This window comes from Cricetulus griseus, chromosome 6 (genome assembly GCF_003668045.3).
Source record: "Cricetulus griseus strain 17A/GY chromosome 6, alternate assembly CriGri-PICRH-1.0, whole genome shotgun sequence".
NCBI lineage: Eukaryota > Metazoa > Chordata > Mammalia > Rodentia > Cricetidae > Cricetulus > Cricetulus griseus.
In genome coordinates, this window is record NC_048599.1 from 61,620,985 (window position 1) to 61,632,013 (window position 11,029).

General features: G+C 42.1%; 1 long non-coding RNA gene across 5 annotated transcripts in view; it reads left to right on the forward strand.

The window, feature by feature from the left end:
* The window catches only part of LOC103164261, a 45,192-nt gene extending 34,623 nt beyond the window's left edge, over nucleotides 1-10,569 (forward strand). For 3 of the 5 annotated variants that reach the window (XR_003486583.2, XR_003486585.2, XR_004770542.1), the window contains 5 exons: nucleotides 3,542-3,616; nucleotides 4,350-4,506; nucleotides 6,364-6,524; nucleotides 8,188-8,263; nucleotides 10,090-10,569. This is a non-coding gene — a long non-coding RNA (uncharacterized LOC103164261). Of the gene's footprint in view, nucleotides 1-3,541; nucleotides 3,617-4,349; nucleotides 4,507-6,363; nucleotides 6,525-8,171; nucleotides 8,264-10,089 lie in introns of all 5 variants that reach the window. The other 2 variants (XR_003486584.2, XR_004770543.1) reach the window with 2 other exon arrangements.
* Nucleotides 10,570-11,029: the final 460 nt, after the last annotated feature.

Below are 11,029 nucleotides of genomic sequence, written 5' to 3' on the forward strand. Positions count from 1 at the left end.
CACTTCCAATTAATAAACAATCAATCTCATCATTGCCTGTGGGGAGCCACAGCCCCAAGATGGCGCCTGGTTGGATGCCAGGGAGACCGAGCTTAGCTGTAAACAAGCCTTATTTGGAAGCGCTTAGTGGATCTGGTGTGCCTCCTCCAGCTGTGACCTATCCGGGATCGCCAGGTGGCGTGAGCTAATTGGGTAATGAGCTTGCTATCTGGGATTGCCAGGTGGTGTGAGTTAATGAGCTTGCTTTTAAGGGCTTGCCGGGTTGGGGGGGGGGCTAGTAGATATAGAAGCTGAGGTAGAAGCTGAGGTAGAGGTAGAAGTAGAAGAAGATTGTTCAAGGTTCCTGAATAAACTGCTTAAAGAAGAGTTCGTTTCCCTTGCTGGTCGAGGCGGACGCGACGATTGCCTTGTGCTAGTGGGCCTGGCAGACCCGTATGGGATCTGATATGTGTAATGTATATAGGATTACTTCTGTTTCTGATAGTTTCCTGATTTCTACTCCAGATGCAGTAACTATCTTTGACCAGTAGGTGGCACAGGTGTTCAGTTAGTCTGCGGTGTTTGACAGTGGTGGGTGGCAGCTGTGGAGAGAGGTCACAAAAGCGGCTGCACTTTTCTTAGAGAGGCTGCACTTATCTTAGAGAGTATACGGCCTTGCGGCTGCAACCACTGAATGAGGCGCCGCTTTAAGGCCACTGCAAGGACCCTGCTGAAAGCCAAGACCTACTCGGTTCAAGGGCTGGAGGCCTCCGGGTGTGGGTAGGCAGCAGTCCGAGCTGGTCCCGAGCACACGGTGGTAAAACCGTAGGAGGTCTGTGTGAGTCTCCAAGCTGGGAGCAGCTCAGCAGCAATGGGTCGGCTGGGAGCCAGGAACACCTGTGAAGAGAGGGACCTTTCCCCGCCAAGGCCGCAGGTCAGGTGGGACCCACAGCCTGTCCCAAATGGGGTGTAGGTTTCCAATATCCCACTCCTGACACCAGCTATAGTGGGAAATTACCAATACGGAATCAGGTATAAATACAAGGGTATTTAATAGGGAAAAGCCTTACTTACAGAGCAACCTAAGCCAGCTGGCGTGGCAGCAGTCTGTCCAGCAAGTACAAAAGTGAAACCGAAAGAGAAAATGCAGTCCCATGCAAGTATCGCCCTACCTCACCCTGACCACGCCCTCACAAGCATGGTCAGGCACACCTGTAGCCAGCCCCTAAGTAGGCGTGGCTACAGCTTCCCCTACAATGTATGATTTCTACTTATGTAAAACAACTATTATTCATATGTATGTATTTTATGCTCACACACACACACACACACACACACACACACACACACACACACACAAACAAACACTGGCCACAGTCTACTCTTGTGTTTATTACTAACTACTTTAAACTTTTGACTTCAGTATTAATAGTTTCATTAACTCATTTGTTTTTCATTTCATTTCATTTACTCATTAATTTTCAAATAGCAACTTCATGCCAGGGAAGCATTGCCCCAGAGTATGGACAGTAAACAGGTCCATGGTTGATGTTTACATAAATTCTACTTGGAGAAACTCAAAATAAGTTGGTCAGAATAAGCAAGTAAACTATTAATGGATGCTGGGTGGAGCATGGTGCAACACCTTTAATCTCAGCATTCTGGAGGCAGAGGCAGGCAGGTCTCTGTGAATTCAAGGCCAGTCTGGTGTACATAGTGAGCTCCAGAATAGCCAGGGTTACATAAAGAGATCCTGTCTCAATGAGCAAAAAATGTATTAAAGGGAACCAATAAGGTGGAATATTGCAAGGTGAGTAGATAGAAGGTCAAAGGAATCTGGAGGTCAGTACTAGCTCATATTGGAGTCAAGAAAGGCTCTGTGCTAAGGTAATATTGTAGTATATTTTTATTAGCATATAATGGGGGAAGTCCTTTGTGTATATGTCTCTCTTATTGATTAATGAATAAAACACTGTTGGCCAATAGGGAAGCAAGATAGGTGGGACTAGAGAGGAGGATTCTGGGAAATGTAGTAGTGGAGTTGCCATGGTGATCCCGGGAGGAGAGGACGCATGAGTCTTGTGTTCTCGGTAAGATAAGACCTTGAGAAATAGATACATATTAGTAGTTATGGGTTAATACTTAAGACAGAGTCAGCCAATAGAAACTCTAGACATTGGCCAACAGTATTGTAAGTAATAGAGTCTCTGTGTGTTATTTTGGGGGCTAAGGCATCGACGGGACCCAGGCAACAAGCATATATTAGTTATACACTGTAGTAGATTTTATTATGACATGTTGATACACGTAAATAATGTATTGCGGTCATACCCACCTCTGCTATTCTCTCATCTCTCCTGTTCCTCCCTCTTCCCAGCAGGCTCCCCCTTCTACTTCCGTGTTGTATATATGCATGTGTCTGTGTGGATCTCTGTGTCTGTGACCCATTAAGTTTCATTAGAGTTGTTTGTAGGCATGTGGGTGAGAGTTTGTTTTTAGAAGCATGGGTGTCAGTTAAGGTAATATTTTGGCAAATATCTGAAGAAAGTGGGAAAAAAAGTCCCAGTAAGAACTGAGAGAGTGTTGCAGAGAGGAAACAGCCAGTGCTAATGTCTTGTGGCAAGAGTGTTGGGTGTGATCTGGAAACAGCAGGTGGCCAAAGTGGAGTGTGTGAAGAGAGTGGGAGGAGTAGACACGGAACTATTAGGAAACAAGCATCCACCAGGCTGGCCTTGGGGGCCAGCTGTGAGGGCATTGCAGATGAGATCCAAGGGTTTCTGGCGTACAACTCTTTATAATCCTAGGGCCTTCTATGTGTAAAGAGATATGCAATTAGATATAAACTGAAAACTCACAAAATGATGGGAATCCTAAACAAGCCACTAAAGTGAAATAGAAATAACAATATACTTTTACTAATTAAGTTACTTCCATGTATTGCTTTTCTTCCTTTCATCAGCGCAAGGTAAAAAATCTCATTGGTTGCTTCTTCATATTATTTGGTAATGCTGTTTTGCACAGGATGCATAAACATAATTTGGTATTTAGTTTGTTTGATTATAACTTGTCCTTTCATTATTTGTCAGATAGAAATATTTTAGCCAGTCATGGTGGGGCAGGCCTCTAATACCAGCACTTAGAAGATGGGAAGTACATGATCAAGATGTGTAGGCCTTGACTACATGAGACCCTATCGCAGAAAGATAAGCAAAATTAGGGGGAAAAAATCCCTTCAATTTTGCAACTTTCAATGTTTATTAGTAGTTTTGTGAGCAATTTTAAGGATTGTTTTCATCTGGGAAAACTCTTCTCAGATTTCTTTTTCATATGAACGATATGATTTATGAAGTACTTGCTGCACATGCCTGTGATTGTAGATACTGAAGATGCTGGGACAGGAAAACCATTGTGAGTTTGAGGAAAGCCTGGGTTCTATCCTAAGACCTTGTCTTAAAAAACAAAAAAAACAAAAAACAAAATAATCAGCCAGAAGAGATTTTGTATAATGCCTACAGTGCAACTTTCGGTTCTATTCCTTTACAACCCTTTTTTCTTCTATTAGCCACATAGTGTTGACCTGATACAGAAGACAAATTCCTGTATTGTGACCTCTGACCTTGAACTTGAATGTCACAAAGTAAGTTGGTACACAGGGTGGCAGATACATTCCTGGAATCCATCTCTCCACCAGCAAAAGCAGGTGTTCTCAACCTGTGGGTCACAGCCCCTTGAGGTTCCAGCTGCTCTTTCACAGGGATTGCCCAAGACCATTGGTAAACACAGACACTTACATTACAATTCATAACAGTAGCAAAATTACAGTTGTGAAGTAGCAATGAGAATAATTTCATGGTTGGGGGGTCACCAGGACATAAGGAACTGTATTAAAGGCTCGCAGCATCAGGAAGGTTGAGAACCACTGCTCTAGAGGAACTGAGTCACAACCACTGACCCAAACTCAGTGCTTGTTTAACTAAAAGCCTTCACTGGGCTACAGAGTCCTGGCTTTGGTCCTTGCACTGCAGGGGAGGGCCCTGTGGAGAGTGCACTGTGAAGGACAGAGGAGGGGCTCATGGAGCAGGGGGAGTGTGAGGAAGCTGATGGTCTTGCTGCAAAAGCAAGTCAAAACACAGACATAACAAATTCTGTGAGTTCCAGGAAAGCTGACTGAGCCACAAGGCTACGATGCGTTTCCTGGTTAAGTCATGCCCACCCACTTCAGGCCTAGTTCCTTTCCTAAAGATCGATGATTCAGCAACTGTAGTGTACTTTTCAGCTTTTAGTCCTGCTGGGAGTCTTTTGAGTTCAAATGTCACCAACAACATCTTCATTGCTTCCCTTCCTGTTTGCTGCTGTATGAACGCTCGCAGGGATGGCTAGGCAGCCATCCGCCACCAACACGATTGAGATGTTCTCGAGGAACTCTTTTTATTACTTTAAACCTTTTTGGGGCAGGCACAGTAGCACACTTCAGCTTCCAGAATGAGGCAGGAGGAACTCAAGTTTGAAGCCACCTTGCATCAATAGGTATGTAAATAAGTAAATAAATAAATAACTCTTTAGTGCCTAGCAATTTAATACTTTGTATTGTTAAATATTCCTTTGCTTCATGAAGAAATGTTTGACTCACATCTTTAAGGCCTTTATTGCTTAAGAACTTTATTCCATTTATTTGGGAGTTAACTTGATGATATATTGTCTTGGACCAGTAATTAGCAAACCTTGCTTGTAAAAGGTCATGTAGTACACAGTTCAGGGTCTGTAGGCCAGATGGATTCTGTCAGAACTACACAGCAAGACTGTTGTGTGCCTGAAGTGGCCATGGACAATTATGTAAACAAACAGTCAGGCTGTGTTCCAATAGAACTGTATTTACATAAGCAGACCCTGGGACCACATTTAGCTCACAAGCTGCAGTTGGCTAAGCCCTGCTTTACAGTTGTCTTCTAGCTCTCTGTCTCAGCTCTCAAGTGCAACCTCCATGAGTCTGGCATCTCCATCTTCATAGTAATGAACCTCATGTGTCCCCTATTTACCACATGGCGATGCCCTAAGGGCCAAGTGAGATGTTAGTTATGGAAATCACATTTAAAGTACCAGTAGCAAGAATTTGTATATTTCTCTTCCCAATGAAATGACAATACATCTCCTTACCCTTCTGTTGGTGGAGTTTTTCATCCTTCCAGCCTGCTCCCAAATAACCACACAGAGACTTACTAATAACTATAAATGCTCAGCCAATAGCTTAGGCATGTTACTAACTAGCTCTTACAACTTAATTTAACCTATATTTCTTATCTACGCTCTGCCACAGGGTGGTACCTTTTTTTCATAAACAACCACAGGGGGAAATAATGGCTTTTGCTATCTTAGGCATACCATAGGGTCTTGCATTAAGTATTGGTTCCCTATAGCATCTGGAAATGAGTAAACCCTGTGGTGACAGCAAGTTGTACTTATTTTTAGTCTGAAGAGAGAGAGAGTAAACTATGTATAGTCTTGAAAGATCCTCAGACGGAGCAGAAATTTTGCCAGGTATTTACTGGAATCTTGAGGACTTACCTAGCTGGAAATGTGTCTTTTAATGCAGAAGTTGGCTGGTACTGGGTAAGGACCATGGCATAGCAATTCAGGATTGGTGGACACAGTGTGGTAAGATGCTAAAGACGGGTTCAGAGTCTTATTCTATCATTTGAGAGTTTCTATTGAAGAGTTGATGAGTCCTCCAGGAAGTTGCTGGTCTGGAAAGTCATTTGTAACTTTTGGTTTTATGGCCAAATTTCCTGCAATAGTAAAGTTACATGGTGAACACATTAGGATAGTAAAGTGGTGACGTAGGTAAGTTAGTTGTGCAGACAGATTGTCAGTCTCTGGCCACACACATGTAAATATGTGAATCCCTGTGTTCTGCTTTCTTATTATATGTATTCCATTGCCCTGTTTCTCATCTCCATTTAGACTTTTTCTCTCCCTCAGAATCTCTCTTTCAAGTTTTATAACACACATATTATCCACACACTCGGAAACCCCCCTTCTCTCCCTCTCCCTCTCCCTCTCCCTCTCTCTCTCTCTCTCTCTATGTATATATATATTTTATATATATTATATATAAATTTATATATAAAATATTATATATTAAATATATAATAAATATATATAATATAAAATATATATAAATTATATTAATATATATATATATTATATATAAATAAATATATATATATATATTATATATATATATTTTTTTTTTTTTGAACCTAGGTTCTGCACTTAAGAGGAAATATGTAGCACATGTCTTTTTGAGTCCGGCTTATTTTGCTTAGCATAAAGATTTCTAATGCCATCTATTTCCTGCAAATGTTATGACCTTACTTTTCTTTGCAGCTGCATGAAACTCCATAGTGTGCACGTCGCACATCTCTTTATCCACTCATCCATCTCTTGACAAACAGCCAGGCTGGTTCCATTTCCCAATCGTCTTCAACAGTGTAGCAGTAAATGTAGATGCTGAGACACCTCAGTGGTGCACTGATAATGTTCTTCGGGTATGTATCTAACATGGTTCAGTTGAACCGTATGATAGTTCTGTTTCTAGTGTTTTAGGGAACCTTCATATTGATTTCCATAGTGGTAGATCTGGGTTTGAGAATGTTACTTTGTAAAAAAGAAATTGTTTTGAGACAAGATCTCATGGAGCCCAGGGTGGCATTGAACTTGCTATGTGGCTAAGGATCACCTTGAACTCCTGATCCTTTTACCTTTACGTTCAAGAGTGCTGGGACTACAGGTCGCTTCCACAATGCCCATGTTTTAATGTAGTGCTGAGGATTGGGGGTGGTGGTGGTTGAATCTAGGGCTTCATTCATGCTAGTAAGCACTATTTTAACCCAGGCATGGCTACATCCTTCATGAATGCTACTTTTTTAATTTAATAGACTTAGTATTCATGGTAGGGAAAAATAATATATCCATAAACAATTAGAAGAAATAGCAGTGGCTTAATTGTAAGGTGAAATTCCAAAGAAATAGATATGAAGGAGTAAAAAATCCATAAACACAGGAAAATGACTTTCATTAAAAGTAAGAATTTCTAGGACTACAGAGATGGTTCAACTGTAGAGAACATTAGTTCCTAGCACACACATGGTGGCTAACAACCACCTGTAACTCCAGTTCCAGGGCATCTGGTGCCGTCTTCTGGCCTCTTTGGGTACTGCACACACATGATACACATAAACATGCAGACAAAAAGCCCTTTTTTTTGTAAATAGTGTTTTTAAAAATTACATTTTTTTTCAGGTTTGGAAGAGTGCACTAAAGGAACAGTAGACAGACTAAGAGAAAAGGCATAAAGATAAGAATATCTCAGAAGGCTGTTGACTGCTTTGTGGGGAATTGTCATAGGCCACCAATGTTTGGGGAAAATAATATTTATCTCAAATTTTATTTATTTGCATTGCTGTGGTATTGCAGAGGATTTAGCCCCCTGTCAGATTAGAAGCATAGTCCTCAGGACTATCCTCGTTTCTAATTCAAACAAGTCCAATGGTAATGCTTGCTTTCTGAGAAGGATTGAGACTCAAACAAGCCAAGAAAAGAAGCAGAGATGACTTAGCATAGATGTCACCAACAGGGAGCTACACCATGGTCCTCACCTGATAAGCACATGGCATCACTCAATGTGTAAAGCACTATCAAAAAGAGGGGCCCAGCTTACTATCAGTTCCAAGAGGTTTTTTTGTTTTATCTCTATTATATAGCTATTATATAATTTTAGGTGATGTTAGTCTCCATGTTGGCTGACACTGACACAAATCCCCACTGGAGGTCATATCACTTACCCGTGGCTTGTTCCTATGCATTCTATATGAATGCACCTATCTTTTATCTCTGCCACATTGTTACTCTGTATTATGAACTGGTCCTCTAGGCAAACAGACATCTTACCAAGATAGATCACATGTAATCTGCCAGAAGCCTATGGCTTTTTTAAAAATTATTTTTTAAAAATTATTTTTATTTCATGTGCATTGGTGTTTTGTCTGCATGTATGTCTGTGTTAGGGTGTTAGATCCCCTGGAACTGGAGTTACAGACAGTTGTGAGCTATAATGTGGATGCTTGGAATTGAACAGGGTCCACCACTGAGCCATCTCTCCAACCCTGGACTGTGCCTTCTTTACTGTGGAAAAGTTTATTTTTGGTACAGGTTCTCCCTATACAGCACAGACTGGCCTCAAATTGGTGCTCTTCCTTCCTCAGTCTCCAGAGTACTGATGTTACAGGTAAGTGCCATCATGCCCAACAATGACTTCTTCACATATATTAAGGAAAACATATATACTTCCACCAATTTGATTGAAAAATTCTAAATGTTTTTTTCTTTTTTCTTTCTTTCTTTTTTTTTTGGGGCGGGGGTTTGAGGCAGGGTTTCTCTGTGTAGCTTTGGAGCCTCTCCTGGCACTCGATCTGGAGACCAGGCTGGCCTTGAACTGACGGAGATCTGCCTGCCTCTGCCTCCTGAGTGCTGGGATTAAAGGCGTGTGCCACCAACGCCTGGCTTCTAAATGTTTTGTATGGATCCTTCCAGATAGATCTTATACAGTTTGGGCATAGAATTATTAATTCATTTTCTTTATTATTATCCAGATTAAAATGAATTGGTTACTAACACAAGTTAGAAAACTAATAAAATTAAATTATCAAAAGGTGAGGCTAGATGAAACCTTAGTCTATGTCAGGTCTTTGTGGTGGATAAATTGATACATTCATGACTGATGGAGTCAGTGAGACAGAGATAAGTCAAAATTATAGGTCCAGGACCTGGGAAGGTTGCTCAGTCAGTAAAGGCTTGCTATGCAATCTTAACAACCCAGAATGACCCCCAGGGAGACAAAGCTGGGTGTGGTGGGGCATGATTGGAATCTCATTCATTGGGAATGTGGAGATCTGTGGACCTCTGAGAATCCCTGGCCAGTGGCCTAGACTAGATGGAAAATTCCAGGCCAGGGAGAGATCCTGCCTAAAAGCAAAGGTGGATGGCTCCTCTGAGGAATGACACTTGAGCTTGTCCTCTGGCTTCCACACAGCACCAGCATATGCCCACATCTACCCGAGCCCCATATTCATACACCTTACAAGTCAGTGTTCTTTCCCTTACAATAAAAGGCTTCTTTTGGAACCAAAGTTTAGTAAGTAATGAACTCTTTGGAAATGGGACTGTCTTGCTGACTCATAGTAGGAAAACCTTGATGCTTTGGACTTTGGTGCAGAATCTGGGGTATTTTTCAGATCCATGTTAAACTCTGTTTAGAAGACAGCAACTCAACTGCTCACATGCTTTTTTCTGATTAGCTGAGTTACATATGCCGCTGGAATCCCACTGATTTCATGTAGTTGATAGCAGCAGCCCGAGGCCTGGACTTGAACCCTAGATATGCATCTCCAGTCCTCCAAAAAAATGTCCCCTTTGTTTTCAGACTCCTTGTTTTTCCTAGAAAGCTGTTAGTTTTGTGTTGTGCAGATTCAAACCCAGAATCTGGTTCTCAGCCGCTCTTTCCCCTCCTCATCCTGTAAACCTTAATTTAAGTTAAAAGAGCTAATCAGAAACGAGCCTAAGCTAGCCCGAGCATTTATAACTAATAAGTCTCTATATCTCTATATCAAGGAAATAAAACTCATTTATTCCATGCACAGCTGGGGACTCCTAGGCCTGCAATGGGCTTTAATTAATCTCTTCATGTTATTCAGATGAGCACGTATGGGCTGGAGAGATGGCTCAACCATTGAAGGCCAGGCTCACAACCAGATGAGCACATTGCTGTTTACCGTTGAACCTCTTACTGGCACAAGCATTTCGCCTTTGTTATTGTGAATCCTTCATGGCAGGAATAGTCAGTACACTCCCATGTAAGCAATGCCCCATGAAGATAGAATGACATTTCCACCAATCCCAAGTTTCTCTCATGCTTTCAGAACTGCCTTCTCTGACCAGTAGATAGGATCACTTTTTGTAAACTAGAAAAAGTCCAAAGACAAGTTTTGACCCACTAAAAGTGATTTACCACAAGCCAAAAAGGATTGATCCACTTGATGGGGTTTCTTCATACAGGGGCAAAGAAGCTCAAGAGAGAGAGCTGACAAGTGACTGGGCTCCCTAGAAACCACTGGAGTGGAAGGTTCACACTTGCTTTGAGGCATACATCATAGGTTGGGACAACTTTGTGTAAGAGAGTACTATTCAGATACTGGGGTGACCCATAGGTCACAACACTGCTTGTTGAGGTCTCAGTCATTCGGAGGTGCTTGACATGAGGTAGACAACTGTCATCGTCACTGCTCAGCAGCCTGGCCTGCCATGGGACCTCTGACCAAGGAAGACCCTGATCCTGGAAGATCAACTCAAGAATATATGTTTTCTTGGGAAACTCCAGAAGAAGTCCTCTTGACAAAGGCTTGATGCAGTAGAATTCACGATAACTAAATGAAGGGACCAGCTCCCCATTTCGGCAGCCATAACAGCCTAACACATGCTTGCCTGACCTTGCCTTGGTCACTAGGAGGTCAGATGCCTGTCTCGTGGCAAGGAACCAATCAGGAGTTAGCTGGTAGTGCTATGCTTTACGGCTCTGGGTGTGCTCTACGGAGAAGTACACAGCAATGACGTGCAGAGCATAGCAACCACCCTGGGAGGGCCTATGGGCCATAACAACCAGTTGGCCAATCAACACAGGGCAAGTCTGAAGGCATACCAATCCTGAACCTATGCATACCCCTAGACACTCTCCTTATGCTGCCCTATAAGATCTCTATGCTGTGGCTTCCCAGTGTCTTTTCCTAGCCATCTGCCATGGTGGATGGATGAAAGGCCCGAGCTAACATGGGGTTAGCTCGTTAAAAAACTGCAATAAAACCTCTTACGTGTTGCATCAACTGGACTGGATATTGAGTTCTTTGGCGACCGTCCAGGTTGGAGATTTCTCAATCTGAGGGTCTTTCAGAAGTAGTTTCATATCTCACAGTCTTAGAAATAGACATCAAATTCCCTTAGT